Here is a 23,792-nt window from a genome sequence, read left to right as displayed (position 1 = left end):
AACCTTAAGGAGATATAAAAATATATTATAAATTCATTCCATAATATTAAATGTTATAATACATTTTAAAGGTTTATAACATGCTGTATTTTATTGTATATGCTATATAATGTTATAATATGTAATTCTAATATATAATATTGTATTTATTTACTAATATAACTTCAGAATCTAGAGGATGCACAGAAAGTATTGTAAGCAATTGAATCTTTTCACAGTACTAGATGACAGATTTCAAAGAAATCAAACTGTGTATATTTTCCTAAATTATTTTGATACATAGTTATTGGTATTTCCCCCATTCTACAAAGACTTTAATTTTAATTAAAACAATGATAGAGAGTTCATTCTTATTCTTCTCCTTAAGATTAAAGTTATAGCCAAATAATTTTTGTGATTAATTTAAAAAGTTGACTCTCCTGTCAGTAGCATGGTTTAACAACTTCTTATTCATCAAACAAAGAATTCCGTACAAGAAATTACTGTGGCAAAAACTAGAACAAATACAATCAAGAACAAGAAGTATAGCATATAAGTAGCCTGCTGACTTTTTTTGGCTCTCGAGAATTTGAAAATAAGTCATAGGACACCTAAATGAAAGTAGGAGTGGCTGAAGAGTGAACTTGACATTTGTCTGTATCTGCCAAGGGCATCTATATGTATTTATACAGACACACCACAACTAGTCTGTACTGCTAAAAAATATATATATATAAAGAGAGAAAGCATATCACTTTTCATTTAGCAATTTTATATCTCCATCTGATTGAATTTGCCATTACCACTGCAAGCTAAGTTAAGAACTCATTGCCAAATCCACCAAATAACCTCTAGATGCAAACTGTCCCAGAGAATGTAGTAGCAACGAATCACTGCAATTTTCACGTTCCTTGTTTGAAGTTCAAATTAATTTGGTCCCACAGCTATCCACAACAGCATAGTATCACAAAACTGCTTCCAAACTAGTCAACTTTTTTATTTTGAATCTTCAAATCTTACCTTCAGGCTCCACCAGCAGCCTAGCGCAATTTAATCAGTGTCATCTAGCATTGCTATTACCTACTCACTCAAAACCTTTAATTCACACAGGTAAGACTTAAATTTTAACATTCAAATACACTCACTTCTTCGATCTAGATGGCTCTCCGAATATAAATTTCACTGACTTTTACAGCAGGTGATGTCTTCTAACAAACATACAATCAGAACTCTTCATCTTTTCTATGGGCAAAAACTTTATATATCACTCAATAACAATGTCTTTTCAATATGAACTATGCCCGTTGTAGCAAGGCATGACTTTCAAGTGACTTTCAATGGACTGTGATCAGATACAAACATCTAAAGAAAATAGCTCAAGGACGATAATACACAGGAACTTAGTGGAGGTGTGTAGGTAGGTGTGGCACCTACCAATGCCTACACTTTTCAGAGGCCAATGCATTTGAAATTAAGTAGTAGAACAGTGCTTGCCTGTATGGTGCTACTCAACACTTACAGAGTCACACATATTAAATATCAGTAACCTTTTAATCCCTTCCTCTACTGTACTGGCCAATGGCCAGCAGTCAGCAAAATACTGGACCCACATATTTGGCCCAAATACACAAAACTAAAAATGGAAGAGAATTTTACTCTTTGGACAAACTTATCAGAGAGAGAGAGAGAGAGAGAGAGAGAAAGAAAGAGAGAAAGAGAGAGAGAGAGAGAGAAAGAAAGAGAGAAAGAGAGAGAGAGAGAGAGAGAAAGAAAGAGAGAAAGAGAGAGAGAGAGAGAGAAAGAAAGAGAGAAAGAGAGAGAGAGAGAGAGAAAGAAAGAGAGAAAGAGAGGGAGAGCACGAGAGTGCATGAGCGGAAAAAAGCTTTAGCTGCAGCAGTGATACTGCCTGTTGACCACTGTCCTCTGTCCAGGATTAACAGGAACCTAGTGACACAACAGGGAGTATGCTGCCCTACTTCAGAGACAAACATTTACTAAAGACACTGACAGCCCCTTGAGCAAATCTTCTGCAAACTGCTGTTCAGAAAAATAACATGTAAACAAATGTGTTAGATGAACCACTCAAGAATATTCTTGATAAATCATCCCACCCCTCAACTCAGGTCAATGGTTACCTATTTCAGGCATATACAGTTTTATTTTATTTTCCCAACAGATCTACTGTCACTCAGTGAATTTAGATTCCTAGGTTATACTCATCTCTGCCAAAACCATATGCAGAAGATAGACCAGTTTTCTAGCATCTCCTTTTCTTTTAAGTTCACACTCCAGCAGAATGGAGAACATAGAAATCTAAACAATGTAGCAGTGGCACAAAGGCAAACTTTATCTTTCATAATTTCAGTTGAATATAATCCCCAGAGACACTTAAAGGAAGAAGACAAAAAATTGCTTATAAAATGTTAATTTTTAAGCTTATAATACATTGTTACAGAGGGGTCCTTCATGATCTTGCATATTTAGTTGGAGTTGTTTATGAAGTTGCTGTAATGCCTTGTTAGTTTCCGCTTCTCACATAAAGAGGTTTTTTAAAATGTTAAATTACTTTTAGGGGTTGGTTAAGCGACCTGTTTTGCTCTGCATTTAAACAGAGTAAGGGATTATATTCACTTTTTGCACCTGTGCTAAGGGAGTAGCCACCACTAACTGAAGGCTGTTGCTTCTTAAGCTATCCAGTTTTATCTCCAAAAGCATGTCTTGCCAATGCCCACACTGAAGAGAATAAAGGCATAAAACACATTTTTAAAAGGCACCAATTGCCCTTTTAGTTTTCTCTGATCACAGAAGACTATGCATTTCTTCCCTTACCTCTTATTTAACATGTTTGAGAACATAGGATCTTTATCTTGCTAAAGAAAAAAAGTGCTTTAAAAAGGGTCATCTTCCTTCTCTTTTCTTTATTAGCAATCTCAACTGCTTTTATATCCTAAGTCCTACAATAGCTGTGCCTGGAGATCTTCACAAAAGCATATTAAAATTACACTGTCTTAAGTTCTATATCATATTGGCCTAACAAAACACATACTCAACTCTGATCTTCTGGCAATAAAGAAAGGGCCATTTAAAGTATTGCCTGATAAAAAAAAGAAGATGAAGAAAATTGGAGGGGCAAGCCCTGAATCCTTAAATCCATCTTACAGCCACTGAACAAGCAGCAGTAAAACCTTAACACATAAAACTACATTCATTTGCTGTGTTAACTGAACTGGAGTTGACTCTTGAAACTAATAGGAATAAAAATGCTAGATGTGTGTGATCTGGTCAGCTCCTCAAATCCCTTACATAACAAATAAAATAATAATAATAAAAAATAATCCACTAACAGGATGGACTGAATTCCAGTCAGTGACTTTCACGTGAAAGATTCTGTACCTGCTTTCCTTTCAAGATATTCTAATCTGTCATATTCTTGCTCCTTAAAAGTGTCATTATCAACATTTTTGGTGAAAAAACACACAAGTTGTAACATTGTTAGAAAACTACAACTAGTATCTGCACTTGAAATGATTGCAAATTACAATTTTTTTTGCTTTTTAGATCAAGAGACTAGTGCTCTGCCGTGACTTTCATTTTAGTATACAGATAAGCTGAGGACCTAAATAAATACTCTCAAGAATGCAATACTTCATAATTAGAGGATAATTCTTTATTAAACACAAAAATTGAAACACAACCAATAAGCCTATTCAAACACTGACATTTTCTGTGGTAATATCACTGTGAACTACTTTTATCGAATCAGTAGATCAAGTCCCTTCATGAGTCCTTTGCTGACACAAAAGCAACAGTTCTAGTAATAGGTGCAGAATTATAGGCTTTGAAATTAGTAGCTTTCCAACTGAAATAGTGTTTCATATCTTAACATGTGCTTGCACCCCTTATATTCTCTATTTCCAAAGAAAATAGTTAACATTGTCATTTCTCTGTGGCAGTTTCCAATTGTATTCCACGGACTACAAGCAATCTACTCTCCAGTACAGGTTGCTTCTCACTGCATAGTATCTTCTACAGCCTTATCACCAGAAAGGAAGATGGGTAGAAGCAAGAGCCACAATTTGCAACCTCACCAGCTACCAGCACAATAACTTTAGTTACTTTTTCCAAAAGCAAAAATCAAATATTGCCATATAGTCACCTAAAACGATTTTACATGTGTGCACAAAGCACCACTATCTTTTCCAAAAGGACTGCATTACAAATAAAAGAAGTGATATTCCTGGTGTCAAAAGGTAGAAGAATTGGACAAGATCTGACTTGTATTTCACTGCACCTGATTGGTTACACTACGGGATTAAAAATCTGAACGTCATCCTGCCAAAAGTTATTAGATGAGCAAATTTACAAAAATTAATGAAAAGATCCAAAATCTGGTTCTTTGACCAAGAAAGTGCTGAATAGGTGAAAAATGTACACGTTTTAAAACTATTACTAAAGCTGCTAGTAGCAACCTCAAAAAATTGAAAAAAGAGAAAGAACACTTCTGAAAGCAAAGGTTCTATAGCGCAACAAAAAAAGGCAGCATTCCATAAACCAGCTGAGTTTTTAGATGTTTTGATTCTAAATTATCACAATGAAAATGGTTGACTTTCTTAAAAATTTAGAACTTTGTACAACCACAAATATAACAAAAGGTGTATTTTATACCAACAGAAATTAGCCACTTGAACTAAAGTCATTTCTAGATTCTTCTCTGACATACACACAAATTGTGAATTGTGATCATTTTAATGAAAAAACAATAAAAACTTGCCTTTTTTTTTTCCTTGAAAGTCTTTAGCACATTGTTTTCTAATAAGTATACAAAAAAACACTAGAAGTTATATAGGCATGAGAAACACGTTTTTTGAGGATGCAGAAATGCCCTATGAATATTATGTCTATTCCTTTAGCCCTATTTTCAAGGCTTGAAAAGTTTACTAGCCAATAACTGTTACAATATGATCAACATGAAAAATTACCCTCACATACACAAACAGGTTACAGGCAGACAGAGCTCATCACAGCCATTTGCTGAGAAACTGAAGAAGATTAAGAGTTTTGTAAAAATGCTGTCCCTAACGTCTGTTTAGAAATCATCATTTTTAACAAACGAGTAAATACAACAAATAAATCAAATTTGCTTCTACTCAAAAGGTCCTCTATGGTGGCAGAAAAACAAATTTATGCATACCTACTGCTTCTCCAAACATACCCTACGACAGATTTTCTACGCTTAAGTCTTGGCACATAGAAAGAGTGAACAGAATCCCTAGACTTCATTCCAGTCACTCCAAAAGTAAATCAGTCAAACAGTTTAAGGGGGGAAAAGTCTACTGTGTAAGAAAAGAACAATTCTTCACAGAGGTCAAGCCCAAACTCCTTAGGAAGAAAGAACGTGAGTGCAAATCCTCCTCTGAATTAAGAAATTCTACCTTCCACATTAATCTACATTAAGAAAAAGCACAAAATCACTTAACTTGTTTCTGTCAAAACAGCACTACCTCTCAGTTCTGGACAGCAGGTACCACTGCTTAAGGGACACACAAGGAATAAACAAAGGAGATAAAGGCTGCAATAGGCATTATCAGAAAAGCCAAGTCTAAAATTTTAAGGATTTGTTTTCATTCTGATGTCTTCTTATGATTATAAATATGCAAGTAACAAAGTAAGTGAAATGTTGCACATGGTAAAATACTATGTCTGAAAGCCACTTTGCAACATTTTTAAATAGTTTACACAGCGCATGTAAGGTAGTTTTAGCCTTCACAACCTAAAATTTACTCTGTCTGCAAGCTGGAACTCCCACACTAGGGAAGAGGCCCTTCACAAAAGAAGCCTTAGCTGAAAAAAAAGTCTAGATTTGTTGAAAAAGAGTTTCTATCTCCACTATTAGTCAAATTAGTTTTATATAAGCAGAGAGAACTTTCTTATATGGGCATTTAAGAGTCAAAAGCTGCACTGATATGTCTTACAGTCTGCTATTGTCAATTAGAGTACCCGATCACTGCAGACTGAAACAACCACCTTGTGAATCTGAATGGACTCAAACGAACACAGGAAAGAAGGTTCTGTGAACTCTTAATTTAAAGATTCACAGAAAGCTTGTTTCTATCATACCACAAACTTTTTCCGTTTGGTGTTGCAACCCTTCTTGGAAGTTGGTTTTCAGAAAGCCAGAAGGAATCAAGCCAACTGCTCAGATAAGCACCATACTTAGATGTCTTAGCAGCTCTGTAAACATTCAGAGAATGCCAGCTATTGCCCTTAACATTGCTATCCAATTGCTCCTCTGGACCAGAAATATGCATTATAACATAACTGTATTCTGGCACCTAGAAATCTATGTAGCTTTCATCAGCTCGAACATCAGCCTGACACCACATGAATAATTAGCATTGTCTAGACAACATACATTCATCTGGCAGTAGCTGTGTCACTTGAAAAGAAAGGAGCTGGTCTAACAGCCCATGGTGTTCAAAGACAAACAGCAAACAATCAAGGAGCATGTAACTAAATGAAAAAAGTACTTAAGCTGCACTGTGAGTTTCAGCTAGGCACAGATTGATGGCTACACCCCACAATCCTTATGGAGGTATATACATGAACTTCACAGGTTTGAATACAGCACCAAATATACTGCAGTTTGCAGTCATTTCTATCTTCACATAGGAAGGAATCCTTAAATGTAACTATAGCAATGGCCAGAGTAAAGATCTGGATAATAACATGTCCAAAGGTGATAAGGTTCTATTTTAACATCCCCTGTCTCAGTTTGGTTCGTACAAGATCCACCTACCTCCTCAGGTAACACTACCAGTAAATACCATCTCATCATTAAGGTAGAAGGAATCAGGACCTAGAGATTCCGATGTCCTAAACTAACAGTGAAATGTATTATTGGTGAAGCTATTCACAAAGGCAGGTAAGCAGAGTTCAGGTAGGCAGCACATACATGTGTCTTGTATTCATCTGGCTTTCTTTCACAATAGTCTAAAATAAATTTGCACTAGATTCCCAAGAAACTCTTAAAGAGGCTCTGAAAAAGGCTTTGGGATATCTGTTGTGTCTATTGAGCATCCAAGCATCACCCATCTGAACAGTGCTGGGATTATTTTTTTCTGCTTTCAAGTTGTACTAGCCATGGAGTTGACTACTACACTTATTAACAGACACGTTCTACCCTACAAACAATGCTTGAAAATGATACCCACTTCCGGTATTAGTGACTGAGAAACCAACATTCTCCAAGAAAAGACAACCAAGCACCAGGAGGCACACAGAACAAAGACATAAATTAAGAAATCTATGCAGAAGAGCAAAATCTCAAAAGGTGAGAGCAAATACAGTGTGAAAGAACTGAGAAGTACTGAGAAGATTTAAAAAAAAAAAAAGTTAAATCTACAGAAATAGGTGTTCAAGCATCGTGACAAGAACTACCCAAAGTTCCATTAAAATGCTGCAGTGAACTAGACAGAACTAGACAACTGACTGGCAAAAAGAATTGCTAAGACACAAAAGGATAATTGCTTATAAAATAAACCAGATTCTGCTGAGATTATCCACAACTGTGACTTATGTAAGCTTATGAAAGGAGATTCCCAGAGCAAAAGGTTAAATTCAGATGCTGAGGTAGGAAGGAGGTAGAGTCAATGCTATTTTGCAGATGAGAAACTCAGACCTGAAATACTTAAGGATTAGATTTACAAAAGGTATTTTAAATGCCTGAAGATTCAGAAAAATAAACAACAATATTCTCAGAAACACTTCAACACCTAACTCTATTTATATAACTAATACTAGGCACACAGGTGCTTCTGAAAATCCTCCAAGACAGCTACATGCAACTTAAGATTCCTGAATATATTTGAAAGTTTGGCCATGCAGTTTGCCCCCAGAAGCAGAGGGGCAGAGAATTAAGAACTCAAAACTTCCAAAACTCTGGGCTAGAGAACTTCTCACAAGGCTCTCCTTCCTATTGACAGGAACATTAGTTTTCCAGAGTAGGGAAGGAAGGCTCCTGCTGTTCCTGTAAACTATTAAATCTCCTTTTGTGGCAACCCTTTAATCACAACACTCAGCCACCACAGGACACGGCTATCAGTGGCACGGCTCTGGCACAGGTAGGGCCTAGACCAGGAGGCAGCACTGGCAGCAGTAGAGGAGTAAGGAGTCAGGAAGCGCTGTGGCAGGTAAGCACAAAAAAAGACAACACAGTCCTCGCTGGCTCAGCGTCAGGAGCGCATGGAGTCAGGCTCGACCACTGCAGGTACCAGGCCAGCTCCACACCCTTCCCCCCGCGGTGGGGGGGAGGAAGGCGAATCAGCTGGGAACTGTATGCCTGCGAGGCTTTATTCGATGCGCAGAAGCAGCCTCAAAAGGGCAGGATGGGAGCCAGCTTCCCCCTTCCCTCTTGGGCTCACCCCACGGCGGGCCCTGCCAGGCACACCTCTCCAGCCCGCCCGCGACCCCGGGGGCCGTTAGGACCGTTGGCGATCCGAACGCCCCGTTACCTGCCGCGCGACTTGCTCCAGCATGCCCCCCGCACGCGGGCACGCGCCCTCCGCAAGGGGCGCGCGCGCACGTCTGCCACTCAAGGCCGCCACCCCCCCCCCGCCGCGCGCAAACCTCCCCGCCGCCCACGCCCGTGAGCCGGACACGCACGCCGACCCCCGGCGGCGCGGTCTCACCCGGATGTGGCTGTCACACCGCCCCACCCCCTGCCGCCCCGCCTCTCGCGGGTCACGTGGGGCCGCCCCCCACCTCGCCCCCCCTCCTCCCCCGTACACCCGGCCGTCGCTGATTGGGTGCCGCAGGGGGTCGGCGGCTGCGCGAACGGGGTTGCGGCCGCGTGAGGCCGGGGGAGGTGCGCGCGCGCGCGCAGGGTGCTGTGGTAACTGCCGTCCCAGGCAGCGCCACATATGGCCGGGCCCCGGCGTGGCGGGCGAAGGTTTCTCCCTCCTTACTGGGCCAGCCAGGGGGAACCCGGCTCTGCGGGAGCCGCTGGCTGCTGGAGGTAACCGGTGCCGGCCACAAGGCGGTTCCTGCCCCTGGCTGAAGCATTGGTTGCCTCTTTGGCCCTCGGTTCTGCCGTCAAAAAGCGGTCGCTCGCCCTGCTTGCGTGGTGCCCGGGGCTTTGCTGCTTCAAGCTTTGTCCGCGGTCTCTAGTGATAGATTTATTGTCAACTACCACCCTTGCAGGTCATCCCAGAGGGTGATCAAGAACTGAGTGGACAGTGGAGATTAAACCACCCCCTCAATCTAGTCAGAATGAGAAAATGGGCATTTAAGCAGTCCTTTCCGCCGTTGCTATGAGATGCTGAGATGACCCAGTGCAAGGAAGTAAGTGGAAAAAACTGAGGTACTTGTTCCCAACATGCAAGTCATGCCACAGTATGATAAACTGGGGAAGCAACTGGCTGTTTTCAGTACTGGACCCATTCTGTAGTCAAAACAGTTTCTGTAATAAAATGATGCTTTTGTAATGAACGATTCATTAAAAAATAGGTAAGAGTTAAAAGTTTAGCACTATGGCACTGGAGCAGTACCCTGCAGTAATTTTTGTGTGCTATACTCTGTGAAGGAAAGCAGAAAAAATGGTATTTTAGGCTGTATGTCCCTTTGCACCTGATAGCAGTATTCCCAAGGGTGGTGATAGAACCTGAATTTTTTTGGTTTAATGATCTTTTTACAAGCTATGCCATAGTAAATAAAACTGGAAAATAAAGATCTTAGAAGTGTGCCTAAATCACTTTAAAAATTGGAAGTTTGATGAGCAGTTTTGAAATATTCATCCTTAGCAGGCAAAAATTGCAATTCTGACAGTTCTTATTTTCTGCATTAATCAACCACTGCAGTATTATCACAACTCGAGACTGTTAATACAGGTCACTCAGATGGTAAAGTTTCTTCTTGGATGTGCAAGAGAGAAAAATTCTTAAGAGAAATTTTTGAATGTTCTCTATTAATGTATGGACATTTCAAAAAGTTTTATAAAGTTTTAGTTAGTAGTTATCTCACTGATTACTGCAATGCTAGAAGTGCAAACAAGGATTCTCAGGACTTTGGGAGATCCTTTCCAGAACAGCGTTCAAACGTGCTCCCAAGCCAGGACAGCCTGTTCCTGTTTTGTCAGTAAACTGAAGATTTCACTTTTTTGAATATCAAAGTATTATTCTTTGTAGAGATTAATGCAAAATTCTGTTCCTGATTGCTAGGCAGTAATCTATAAGTATATTATGCTTACAAATGACTTACTGTGTTTTGCCTCTCTGCAAATTTTTTTTAAGCGTTTGCCATATTGTTTTTACAGAAAGAACAAGCATATTCTGGGCAAAAAGCCAAGAAAAAGTAGCTATTACCAAACTAAATTAGGTAATTACATTTTCAGTGTGTTTTTAAAGCACAGCTGTATCTTTTGGGTTGTGAGAATGAGTGTATAATATACTTTATACTTTTCATCTTGTGTAAGGGAAAATATCCCTTCAAAAAGCATACTGACAATTAGCTCACTGAGCTGACTGAGTAATTAGCTCATTTTATACATTTTGAAAATCAGTAGAAGTAAATGCATTGCTTATTATAATTTTAAAATTTATATCTTTCCTGAGTTTACAAAATAGCGAATATTATGAGATGTGTCTTTCTTTTTTCTGTGTCAGAACTAGGTAGAGGAGAAAAAAAATTAAATCACTTCTGTTTTGATTTTCTGTTATTAATAGGACTAAAATGTTTGCATTAGGATCGTATCTCAACACTTTTTAATAATATTTTAATAATAGATAAAATATAGCAAGGGAATATAGCATATAGTTGCTCCATTTTTTCTGTGCTAAGAGAATGGCACCGGTAATGCCATTTTCTAAGTAACCAAAGAAGACTGATAAAATGATACTATGTACAGTATCACAGTACTGATACATAGGAAGATTACAGTGTCTTACAGAGTTCCTTGGAAACCTACAATCTAGTCACCAATATTCTAAGACTGTTTTAGTCTATATAAAAAATGGATATGCAACTTCTGTATGTACATATAGTAAACCAATATGAGAACTACGTATGTTTCTCTAATATAAAGTGCTCAAAAATTTCTTTCTATACTATGCAAAAGTGTCTTCTATCTTTAATTCATCTGTCAACATCACAGCAGAGGAAAGTGTCCCTAGTATACTGAAACTGTTCCAAAACAATCAAATACTAAGTTTTTTTCATATGTGATAATGTTTGGCTTGCCCAAAAGTTCAGTTTCAACATCAACTCTGCCCAATTTAGATTTTCATAACACAACCCTCTATCTCTGGTTATAGTTTAGTTTCCCCAAATTAACTCAAGTGGGAAAAGTCCTTTAAGTCTGTAATTTTCTAAATTGTCATGTTTTATGGTTTCCTTAGGGTCTTATATGGTATTGTTTTGATATTCATCTTCGCTGCTGACTTGCCACACTTTAGCACTGGAAATAGTGAATCTATTTCAACTTTTACTTCAGCTGACCTGTCCCAAGGTACTAGTCAATTAATTGTGAAAATATCCCTGAGTAATGTCCCTGAATAATACTTCTGAGATTTTAAGAGTATTTCTCATTACAGCGTACCCCAAGGAAATACAAAGCAGAAAAAAAATTTACTTAACTTTCTGTCACTACAGTTGACTGAGTAGCCTGATCTAGGCAGACCAGCAGCATAAGTTATTGGCAGATATTCTTCCAAAGTAGTACCCGTTCTTGACAGTCCCCGTATTCTGGGAAACAGGAGGCCTAAGAAACAAGAAAGAAATAAGAAAATCCACTTGCCTCACTCTCAGACTTATTCATTAAAGCCTAACAATATGGACAATATAATGAATATAAATTCGGCAAGTAAAGAGGAGGAAACACATTCCAGGCTGTATGCTGATTATTATTTTGAAAAGGATTTGAGAGATAGGAGCTATATAGGAGGTTTATATTTTGAATTAAAATTGAACATAGCAATTAGCAAAAGGTTGATTAGTTGTGTTTGATATCTGTACCGCATCGTCAAACTACATATTTCTCTCCAGAGTTTCATGAAGTATGAAAGAATACTTCTTATAATACTTAGATTACTAAAAACCGGAAAGTCTAGTATAATTACACCCAAAATATTTATAACCAATCTTTAAGACCAGAAAATCTTTGATTAGGGCTGAATGTTATTGTTATGTCTCCTAGAGAGCAAAGTTTATAGAGATTCGTGTCGGTTCTGAAACTTTTCTTTTTTGAATTGATTCAGCCATACATGGTAATGTTAGGTGGTTATGAATAAATGGGTAATATTACCCTTCAGTATAACAGTTTGTGTGGTATGAAGCCAGTCATATTTGTGGGTATTCCACATCAAACAGTGTTTGCAATGTTATCGAACTGAATGCTGGTTTTAGTCTTCTTTTTAGAGAAATAAGAAAAACTGTGTTGAACAAGTGTTAGTTATAATGTAGATATGAATTAATTAAACACTGTTAAATGCCATCATTAACCTAAAGAGCTGACTTCCTTACTGAGGGAAGCTAGTGAAGTAACTATGGCAAGAAAATGAAGTATTCACATCTCTTGTTTTGAAGCATGTTAAGACAATGAGTAGGACAGTAAGCTTCTTAATGTGAAACATTGCCACTATTTTAAACTATATAGTACTATTCCATTCAGTGTTTTCAAATACAGTCAAGGCTGATAGCAGCTAAAGTCTTTGTCATCTGTTGTTTGGTGATCAGCAGGAAAGAATGGGCCAAGTTTGGTTTGAAAGAATTCAGCAGATATAACCCCTAACTCTTGTGATCAGTATCAGGAGTGAGAGGCAAACAGTTACAATTTGAATGGGCAGGAGAAGAAAATACTGTATCAACCCTGAAACTAGCCATCCCTTGTAGAGTAATTTGATCTGTTTCATCAACTCAAAACTCTGATTTCTCTCATATCCTGATCACCCTGGACCCAGGACACTGATCATCACCTAGTTCAGTCCTCACTGATATTGCCACAACTAGTAATAAAGCAAGCAGCATGTATGTTACTAGACCACAATCCTCCTGCTTAGCAGAAAATTTCTGCCATCCTTTTCTACCCAGAAAAAAAAAAAAAAAATATATATATATATATATATATAGTCAAAGCATGCAATACTTATTTGCCTTTTCTGTTTTTATAGGAAAAATCGTGGTATAGAAATTACTACAATTTCCTTTCAAGAAAAGTAGACATTTAAAAATTACTCAAAAAGTCTGAAATGGATTGAAATAGACCATTTATTCCAAACTATTGTGATATATTTCTCCTTTCAGATGACAATTGCCAAACCCAAAGGACAAGTTCCAAAGTTCTTTTTTTTTTCCATTCGTAGTATCTGTCTGTTGGCAAACTCTTTAAGCAGTTATAAGGAGAAATGTAAAGCTTTCCTGAGGTTCAGGTAGGCATTCTGGTAAAGCGTTGTACTGTACCTGCCATCTCGAGAGTCAGGCAATCCCTTGCATGCAGTGAATTACTAACCTCCTTTCATTGTTAGAGCTTCTATGCATTTAAATAGACGTTATGCTAAGTAAATTGGTGTTTTTCTGGGTGGGTTTTTTTTTGTTTTTAAAATTATGTCCTACTATTTTGTAAATCCTATGGAAGTATTTGTGAAATCACAATTGGTGGTTTACTTTTCAGTTGCCTCTTTCCAGTTTTAATTAATACGTATGTTAAGTGGAGCCCTATAAGCAGGAATGCTACTCTGGAGACTTCTTTGTGAAATCATTCGGAAGTTCGAAGACAGATTTTTGATTCACAAGAGCAACTCTTTTAAATCAGTTTTTGCATGCATCTGCAACAGCAATATATGAACAGCGCTCTTAGTTCAAGTGGTATTTTTCTACAGTATTTTAGTTTCCCTTATTTAATGTTAAAATAAATAAATATTTGAGTTCATAGAAATTCTAGAGAAAACAGTATTATGCAAAGAAATCACTTAGTTAATCATGGAAAACTGCACAAGTTCTGGTAGTTTGGTTAAGCTGTGAGGGAAATGTCCAAGTATTCCTTTTTAAAGCCATTACAAGCATACTTGCAGCACTTTAAATCAGTCAAACCTTGTCAACAAGAACTAGAGCTCTATTTTTCAGATGGTAGCTAGTGTACACGCATTTTCTGGGCGTTTGAAATCGTGAACAAAAAAAGTTCTATAAATTCTCTCCAAACCAAGTTCAAGAACTCAGAACTTTACCCAAAACAAAAAATTTGTGAAGACCAAATTATTGCCATTTGAAAACAGTTCTGTTTTTCCACTTACAACATCACTTTTCAAGAGTTCTATGATCATACTGAAACATAATTTTATTTCCAACATAATCAGCACCCTCTCCAAGACGTTGCCAAAACATATAAAGTGAAGGGTAAAATCCTCATGTCATGGAAGTCGAGATTTTCAGAAGTAAAGTGGCTGGGGCAAAATTCTTCTCGAGGCTTTTGTTTTTCTACCTACGGTCTTGTAATCTGGTTGGTTTTTATGCATTTGCTTTAATGTTTAGTAAACTTACTTATAAAAAGGACAGGCTTTCTAGCACTACTGTATGTATTCCATCACCATTATCTTGTGAAGAGTACCTCAAGGAATGAGAGAACAGTTAAACTGTGCCACTTACTGTGCCATTTACTTTTAGTACCTCTATTCATAGTACCAATATTTCACAGGTGAGACTTTATCATGAAGGTTTTGTTTATTTATTTGTATTTTGGTAAATACCTGAGAAAAATTTTGATAACATTTGCTACATTAATAGCAGTGATCTGACACAGACATTCAGTAATCTCTGAAGTCAATGTTTAAACTGCCTATGTGCAGTTTTGTCAAGCAATAGATTTACAACTTTAAACAATCAGTCCTGAACTTCCCTCAAGCAGAAACTAACACAGTTCTCTAAGCTATGGAAATCTGTGAGGAAATGTGTACTCTCATGGGCCTAGGAAAATCAGTTTTGCTTGCAGTTTTATCAAAAATTTAAGCTCTAGCCTTAGGACTGAAAAATATGAATTATATTCTTAATAATATATTCTTAGCAATAATTCTTAATAATAGTCTTACTAACGATTCATATCACATGACACAATATTACTTTACAATATCAAGCATCTTCTTAAATGATGCATATTATCATGTATGTAACGTACTGACATTTTTGGCCTTAGACTGTTTTCAGTGCTCCCTGCCAGGAGTTGCAAGAAGATGCTGGGGAGGAGAAGGTGAAAGTAGGAGCTTGCTAACAATCAAGAGTTTACTACTGTGCTTCAAAAGAACATGACCCGGCAGAAAGAATTTGTCACAGAAAGATGAGCTACTGGTAGGACATAGTCCTGGATTTGGGCCAAGTAACTCTAACTCTTTCTCCATATGATATGGATGACAAGAAGGCGGCTTATTCATTTGTTAAAATCTGAAATTTAAAGCAAAATAACAAGTACGGCAATTTTGTCAATGCAACATTAAGTAAGCAAATGATCGATTCAAACAATACACCATGTTGGTCCAAACATTTCTTACAACATACTGGAACTTGTTTTGCACCAAACAAGTTTCTCTCTCCATTCTGGAGGGGGAGGGTTATCAAATCTTAGAGAGCCCCTGATCAACAGATCTGAAGTACATCAGAACAGAACTATACAGAATAGTTTCCTTTTATAAACAGTTTGCAAAATATTATTTGATACAGTTTCACAAACCTCAGGTGGATGGTCGAAGAACTAAAATCTAGGCCCAGAATTTTCCAGAGGTCTTGAGTGAATATCCACCCCAATTACTGACCCGGGGCTAAGTAAGAAGGCTGCAAGTGAGCAGACAGGATTTTGCAAACAAGGTCATCATCTGAGCGCTGAGGAAGGCCGTGTACTGATGTTCTAGTAAATGGCTACATGAAGTTGCATGTTCTGTATTGCAAGACTTACTGCATCAGATTGATCAGCATATCAGCATATCATTTCTTTATGAGTAATTTAATACCCACTTTTGAAAATAGCTTGCAGTAAGACCTATTTGTATTGCAGATGAACCCCACAATTTATTCCAAGGAAGTTCCTCGTAATCTCACATTGCAATGTACAGACTAGCCTCTTCACACTGGAGTTATAAAGGATTATAATGTAGTTATGTTTGAGACAAATGCAGGAAAACAGCCAGAAATGTTCTGGAACAAAAATTCCTCAATTAGTTATGTTTATAAAAAGTGTATATCCTTTACTGAGTCCAGGACTTTGTCAGAAATGGTGGCTATACCCACTGTTGTCAGGACTGCTGCTACGCAGGGAATGGCATTCTTTCTGCCAGTAGTCAGATGGGAACTGACCATTTCGTTCTTCAGCAGTAATCCAGCAATGATGTCAAACAATTGCATCAAATGGGAGCCCTGAAGGAATTCTGCTCTACCTGTTTTTATCTCTTTCTGTCTACTAAGAGCCCGAAGACTGAGTTTGAAATTACAATACTAGAAGGAGCACGTACTTCTGCTCCAACTGTTTCCTGAATGAAGATATTTTTTTCCATCTCTTCCCAGTGTAGTTGAAGGAGAATGATCTATCTCTGGCATTAGAAGCAATAAATCATTTTTGCTGGTTGACCATTTGCAAAACAGCTACAAATGGGATTTGTTCGTATTAGAGTTCAGAATATTTTATTTTAAAATGCAAATGGCTAAAATGTAGCAATGAACAATTACATTTTTCTTTCATTCCTAGATAAATTAATTTATAGTTTATTAATTAAGGAGGATTTAATGCTCTTAGTTGAAGTGATTTAGTCAAGAACTTAATATAACCTATGTAGTTGCGTTTCTTCTGTGGAAGTTAAAAAAAAAAAAGACATGGAGTGAACACTTGGAATGATATTATTCCCTGTATACTGTTTGATATTCACTGTTTTTTTACTATCTGATATTTACCTTAATGTTTCTTGTTTGATACAGTAAAATCATGACATGCATGTAGCAAATACTTCATGTAAACTGCATCTTCTCATTGTTTAACCATATGATGAGCCATTCTTTGGGATAGCACTTCAGTGGTAATAAGCGAGCAAAAGCCCAAATCCTGGTTATGTCATCCATTGAAGCTTGTTTTTCAAGTAGAGGCACTCTCGAGTCGTCCATCTGCTGTGCAAAAATGTAATTAAAAACATAAAATGGTTGTTTGACTAGATATTTATATTGTAAATAGCTAAAGCACTGTATGTCTGCTAATGTGACAATATAGCAAAGAAACACAAATCAACAGTGAAGACTTCGAACATTCATAAAATACAGAATCACCTTGGGGGAATTATTATAAGAAAATAACCTTTTTTCAAAGAATATAATTTTAACTCATTCATTTTTTCTGAAACAAATTAAAAGAAAAAGAACATTCATTGAGCAAACAGAGGAAGATGATGCTCAGGTAGTAAGTGCTCCCAGCTCTTACTGCTTTCAATGGAACTACTGGCTGTTACGCATGTTAAGATTTAGCATTATCATGTATTTGTTTACATTTATTTCCCCTTTTTTGCCTCAAATTGAGCTTTTGCTACTGCAAAAATCTGTGGACCATTTTCATTAATGTAAAAAGTATTTTAATTACAAAGACGAGACAAAGTGATTCAAAAATGTATTTCCTACACTAGAAACTAAGATTACCTCTTGTGCTCAAAAAATGATAATACAACATTACGGAATCACAGAATCACAGAATGGTTGAGGTTGGAAGGGACCTCTGGAGATCGTCTACTCCAACCTCCCCTGCTCCAGCAGGGACCTCTAGAGCATATTGCCCAGGATCGCATCCAGACGGGTTTTGAATATCTCCAGGGAAGGAGACTCCCCTACCTCTCTGGGCAAAATTTAGAAGAATTATTACCAAACCTTTAAAGTAGTAGAAACATCTATATTTTGGAAATACGAACTAAGAAATGAGTCTATATGTGAAAAAATGAGATTAGCAAAACTACGTAGGAGAATTTTGACCTGAATCCATTGATTCACATTTTAGCATACAATATCATTAAGAATAACCTTACTGCTATATGTTTTACTGTATTATAAGGAAACATCACAACGGTTATTATTTGCGTGAGTGAAAAGGAAAAAACATAATACTAAAACTAATTTTTTTCTGATTTATGGCAAAGTGCCACCTATAAAGAAGAATAATTGGTTTTACATTTAAATAATTTAAACAAATATGTACATTTCTTAAACATGGAGAAATTAGGCCTATCTTTACTTTCTTTTCCCGATTGCATACTTGTATGGAAATAAAATTTTTATTTTGTACAGCAGGAAACCAGCATTAAGATTCAATAGATATAACCAATTTTGAAAAGTTATGTTATGTACTGCAAGTATCTTTTGAAGATATTTATTTTGGAAAATAAAGATTAAAAGAAGGGAATGTAGAGGAACAGCATCATGTTTCTCTTGAAAGTAATTTTATATAATACAAAATGACAGATTATTGTGGCAGAGATTTAAAGGAAACTGGTTTTCTCTTTTTTAATTGTGTATATTTTGTGGACTTGAAAGAAACCCATACTTAGTCAGTTTCATTATTCTTGATCAGTCATTTTGCTTGCTGTTTGCATAGTTTTTTTACCTCATGGCCAACAAAGAAATATTTCCACTAAGAAACTAATAGTCCTTAAAAATTGGAAAATATACTACATAAAATGTCATATTCATTTTTAATTAATTTTGTTGGCCAGAATTCGGGATTTAAGATACCTACTACTGAATGATAGTTTTCTCTATTTGATAGCTAAAAAAAAATTGTATTGTCATGTCTTCTTTGCATGGTCTTCACACAACCAGATAGAACAGGAAGTTCGAACGATGGTTTGGTGATAACTGGCCTCCTACAATGCCAAATCCAATCAATCCAATTGATTTAAAAATCAGTTAAATGTTTTCCTTATATTTCAGTGCCTGTGGAACAAACCACCACTGGAATACTTTAGATGGCAAATCGTGGAAGGTATATTTAAATGATATGCTCACCTGTGTTATAGATGTGTTAAAGAAAATTGCATTGTCCTTTAGATCCAAAAAACTCCCCTTGCTTGATTTTTAAATGGTTTACAAGGATGAAGTAATTTAATGAACTGTAGTGAAAAGAGTTCTCTAACTACTTTGTGGACCAAAAGTAGCAGATTACTGTTAGAATGATGTTTTTTATTAATAGATGAAACAAGCAAAAAATATCTAGTGAAATTCTGGGTAGTCACATGCTATGTGGAGGGAATCGATTGGCCAAGATGAACACCTTTCTGTAATGAGATAGTCATGTATAATGTGGTAAGTATGTACAATGTTTCTTCTTTCAAGCTAGCTATGCAAAAAAAAGAGAGAGAGAGAGAGAGAGAGAGAGAGAGAGAGAAATACGATCAATATGGAAGCGTTTTAGGAGGAAAAATGCAATGCATCACTGAAACCTAAGTGTTGGAAGTATTTTATAAATTTAACAATAAAATACAATAAAACAGTAAAACAACAGAAAGGTCACTCTTATTCCAGCTTAATTAAATGAGTAGTAAGCATAAATAACCTAAAGAGTATCAAGAAATTTAGCTCTGAAACATTTTCAGCTTTGATCATTTTGAAGTCTATGGAGTACAGATAAGAAAGTTTATTTTGAGACATCTTGATAATGTCATCTTCATTTAGTAAATTAAGATACACTAACAGTTTCCATACCTGGAAAACTAGACCAGCTATACAATAGATAACACAGGAATCTTCCAACAAGGGTAGGTCATATACAAACATTATCTTTCAAATACATTTGTCAAAATGCTACTAAACATAAGTCATGGCAGCCTTCACACCATCTAGACTAGTAGACTTCAGCCGGACCATGCTGTTGAATGTTTTGAATTTATATTTAATGCTTATACTTTTCAAAACTGTGCACTTTATATAATTTATGCATATGACTAATTATTAGATGAAATACTCAGTAAAATGGAAAATATATGTACAAATGTATCTACTGAGCAGTTTTTTATCATCTGAAGATACTATCTTTCAATAGTTTCCCATTAGAATTTTGATTCCTTAACACAGAACTCCCTTACATTTCGTGTAATTTTTATCTTCAAAGAGAGCAACAGTTCAGCAGAGCATGAACAAAACGCCTTTCAGTTTCTATTGCTAGATAAAAGTCCCTCTCAGTTTTCAGTTTGACTTGACTGTTGTGCTGTGACCCCATTACTGTATCACTGCATAGCCTCAGGAGAGAAGGACTCATTTTGCACAGCTATGATCCAGTCAAGAGTCATTCGTTTTTCTACACAACTTCATCTGTAGCAAGTCTTATTGACACCAATTTCATGGTCCCATTACTGTGCATTACACCATCCTGTATTGCCTCCAAATTTGGCCTCTGTGGTGCTATGTGTGGAAAGCTAACTAATTTTTTATCAGTTACCATAGAATAATAGAGGTTGGAAGGGACCTCAGAAGATCATCTAAGCAAGCCTCCTACTCAAACCAGGATTAACACTGAATTCAGAGTAGGTTGCTCAAGGCATTGTCAAGTCTGATCTTGAAAACCTTCAAGAACAGAGGATCCACAGCATGTTCCAATGCTTATCTGTCCTCTTATATTCTACTATTCTGTTATAAATATCTGAAGGAATCTGTTCTTTTATCCATATCTGTCAGCTTGATGGTCTTGAAAAGCAGAAATCCTGCTGTGGCAGAAGGGTTTTTAAAAAAGATGTGCCAGAGAAAATAAAATTCATAAAGCACAACAGCATTGCAGCAGACATTAGAACATAATGAATTGAGCTGCATTCTCCATTTTCTCCTGCTAGTACAGTCCAAGACCAGCACAACCCACTCATTATCAGGTAGAACAGAGCTCCCCATCTACTATATCCTATTATTTGAAATGTCAGCCTTCTTACGGTGAGGCCACATCATCAAAGATTTTTTTCCTGTGAGTACTGTAGAGTGTCCTCCCTATCCAAGAGCAGAGAGACCAAAGAAAGACGAGGAGCAAGAGAAGAAGCGGGAGAGCGCTGCACAAGAAACAGAGAGGAAAGCACATGGGACATTGTGCAGGGACACTACACATTTTCTGAAACACCAAGTCTGATTGACTATAAAATCTTCTTCACACTACACAGTCTTCTTCACACTACACAGCACCATTAATCTGAGGGCAAATTTGCTTGCTGTGTAGTTTATCCTGACATCTACACAGATGCTACAGCCAGTCTTCAAATACATTCCTCTCTGTTTTAACAGAAAGAAAGCAGAATTAGAAGTTCACTGATTTAGAGCGTGGTGGCTTTTGCTCACCTCATCTGTCACCTCTTTTTGGAAGATGCAAATCTGAAAACTGTTGCTAATATTAACTGGGCTCTTCAGATCTTCCGTTCTGTCCTATTGGTTCCATGTGGGCCTTATATCTCTCTTAAATGCTTTTATTGTTCTCTTGGGATCATCAGTCTTTTTCTGTTGTTTGATAGTACTGTTAATTAACATTTTGATCTCTATAATCAGACACTTGCGCAGGCATATGCTTCAGATTACCTATTAAAGGGGAAAATTATCACAAAATGTACAAAAGCATGAGGCACAGGTAATGATTACATATATCTAACTCCCTAAAGACTTTTGAGTGTAAGGGCAGGCTAAAAACTCAGAAGGCTAGAAGAACTCTCCTAGCATTCACCTACATAGTGGTCAAAATACCTCTGAATCATGTATAAAACCGTACCTCAGACTACCCAATATTAGTCATATTGCTCCAGGGTGATCAGTAATCCTTACTCTGGTGCCCATTTGTCAGCAGCAGGTTATTAGTATTATGAATGTTTGTATTGCACAAAGGTTCTGTCAGCATTTGCAGATTTATATTATGTGACTGAAGCAGTGATGCTGTTAGTATCTTGTGCAAAAGATCATCAATCATGGGACCTCATCTCTAAATATTTAGTATCACCAGATTCCTATTTAGATCACCAGAATCCAGAAGTTTTTTTTCTTGCCACCTCCCCTACTGTGATGGAGTTTTAGAGCTGTTGTTTCATCCTAGACATAGGTCTCTTGCTAGGGACATAAATATGTCTTCCATACCAGCCTCTGATACCTTATTCATATTTCCCAGGCCTTAATGACTCCCTTGGAATATGTTTCAAGATACAGGGTTTACTTCCAATGCCTGATTGTGAGACTTCCTTTCCCCCATGATTCTGAGGAGAATTCTATAGGTGTGCCCACATTAGTATTTTAACTTAGATAAAGAGTGTGTTTTTTAAGTGAATCTCACAGTTATCCCCAGTTATTGTCAGGGAGCAACATGGGCTGGCTACTCCCTAAGGCATAGGAGCCAGAAGCTGAGCGCAATAATACAGCCAGCAGGGCTCACCAGGCAGGACCTGAGTGGGCAGGGCAGACCCAGGCATTGTAGCCAGGTTCAATCAAGAGTCAAGATCACCCAGCAAGTTTGTGGCAATGAGGCAGATTAGAGGTCAAGCCAGGAAGTCAATCTGCAGGTTGGGATCAGGTCCAGTGATTGCTGGGCAGGTCCGTGGTAACAAGGAAAGTCTGATGTTAAGGCAGAAAGTGAGTCCACAGGTTGGAATCTGGATCAGCTGGGATAATAGCCAGGCACAAGCATGGCTGTGGCTGTGCTCAAGACTGGGACTCCTCCACTGTAGCTCAGACAGGGACTGAAGGCCCAGGTTGAGCTTAAATGGACTCCTGGGCCCAAGGGCAATGTGGCTGGAGGCCCCAGGTGAGGCTGGTCAGGGCTGTTAAGGCCTCTTAGTGCCCTCAGTGCCCTGGCACAACACTTGGATTCACATCATGGAATGGTCTTGGAACACATGAGTTGAATTTCTGTTGGCTAGATTGGAAGGAGTGCCCCTAATACATTCCAGCTGTTAATAGATGTTCAATCTATAAGACCAGATAAAGATATTGCAAAGTAAAATCCCTGAAACATATATAGTATGGACTGTTTTGTTCCTCAGATCTGTTTCTATCATGCTGCACTACTGTAGACATTGCCTATAGGTGCTCAGACACCTCAGCAACTCGTAGTTGCAACACTGGGTGAAAATTTTCCAGAAATAAAATACAAGATTATAGCAGAATCTATAACTGACAGCTGTAAGTCTTTTCAAGATCTTCTGAAGTAATCTCTTCTAGAGATGTCTAATCTCTTCTAGGGTGTGTAAACACTCTAGTAATGGTAGTCTGAGCAAAAAAAAAGCCATGTTTCTGCACTTCTTGCCTCTACCCTTAAACAAGGGCTTGCTAGAAGCAATTTTACTGAAGAGGAACTGGGAGTCCTGGTGTGCCACAAGTTGGATCTAAGCCAACAGTAGGCTCTTGTGCTGAAGAAGGCCAACTGTATTAACAAGAGTGTAGCCAGCAGATTGAGGGGCACTTTTACACAAATCTAATTTTATTAATTGGAATGAATGGAGTCAATGGAGTAGTATCATATAATAGGGAACTCAAGCCATGAAAACACTAAGCTGTCTGGCACTGCTAACATTCAATAGCTATGTTTGTCTTATGTAGAATATGAGCTGAGTATTAGGCCAACCCTGAAAGTTTTCTTTGTTGTCACAAAAAGGCTCCACTGCTCTCTGGGCAGCTGTGGATGCAGAATTTCATCTTCCAGTGTCCCTGAAAAAGATATGCAGCACAGTGGCTTCATGGCCTATTGGTGAGATGGAATCAGTAGAATCAGATCTTGTAACACATAATCACCTTAAGTATTTAGTTACAATCAAATGTCTATGTATTGCTAAAGGACGGGGATTTCTGCTCGTTTGTTAAAGAGAGAA

The 23,792-nt window shown here is 37.5% G+C and overlaps 1 protein-coding gene across 17 annotated transcripts in view; it reads right to left on the bottom strand.

Moving 5' to 3' along the window:
• CCDC91 (coiled-coil domain containing 91) overlaps positions 1–8,729 on the bottom strand; it is a 159,806-nt gene extending 151,077 nt beyond the window's left edge. For 6 of the 17 annotated variants that reach the window (XM_068953370.1, XM_068953487.1, XM_068953478.1 and 3 more), the window contains exon 1: positions 8,667–8,729. The gene's annotated coding sequence lies outside the window, so the exon portion shown is untranslated. Of the gene's footprint in view, positions 1–8,489 lie in introns of all 17 variants that reach the window. The other 11 variants (XM_068953380.1, XM_068953509.1, XM_068953459.1 and 8 more) reach the window with 8 other exon arrangements.
• Positions 8,730–23,792: the final 15,063 nt, after the last annotated feature.

This window comes from Struthio camelus, chromosome 1 (assembly GCF_040807025.1).
Source record: "Struthio camelus isolate bStrCam1 chromosome 1, bStrCam1.hap1, whole genome shotgun sequence".
NCBI classification, from domain to species: Eukaryota; Metazoa; Chordata; class Aves; order Struthioniformes; family Struthionidae; genus Struthio; species Struthio camelus.
This window is presented reverse-complemented; position numbering and strand designations above follow the sequence as displayed.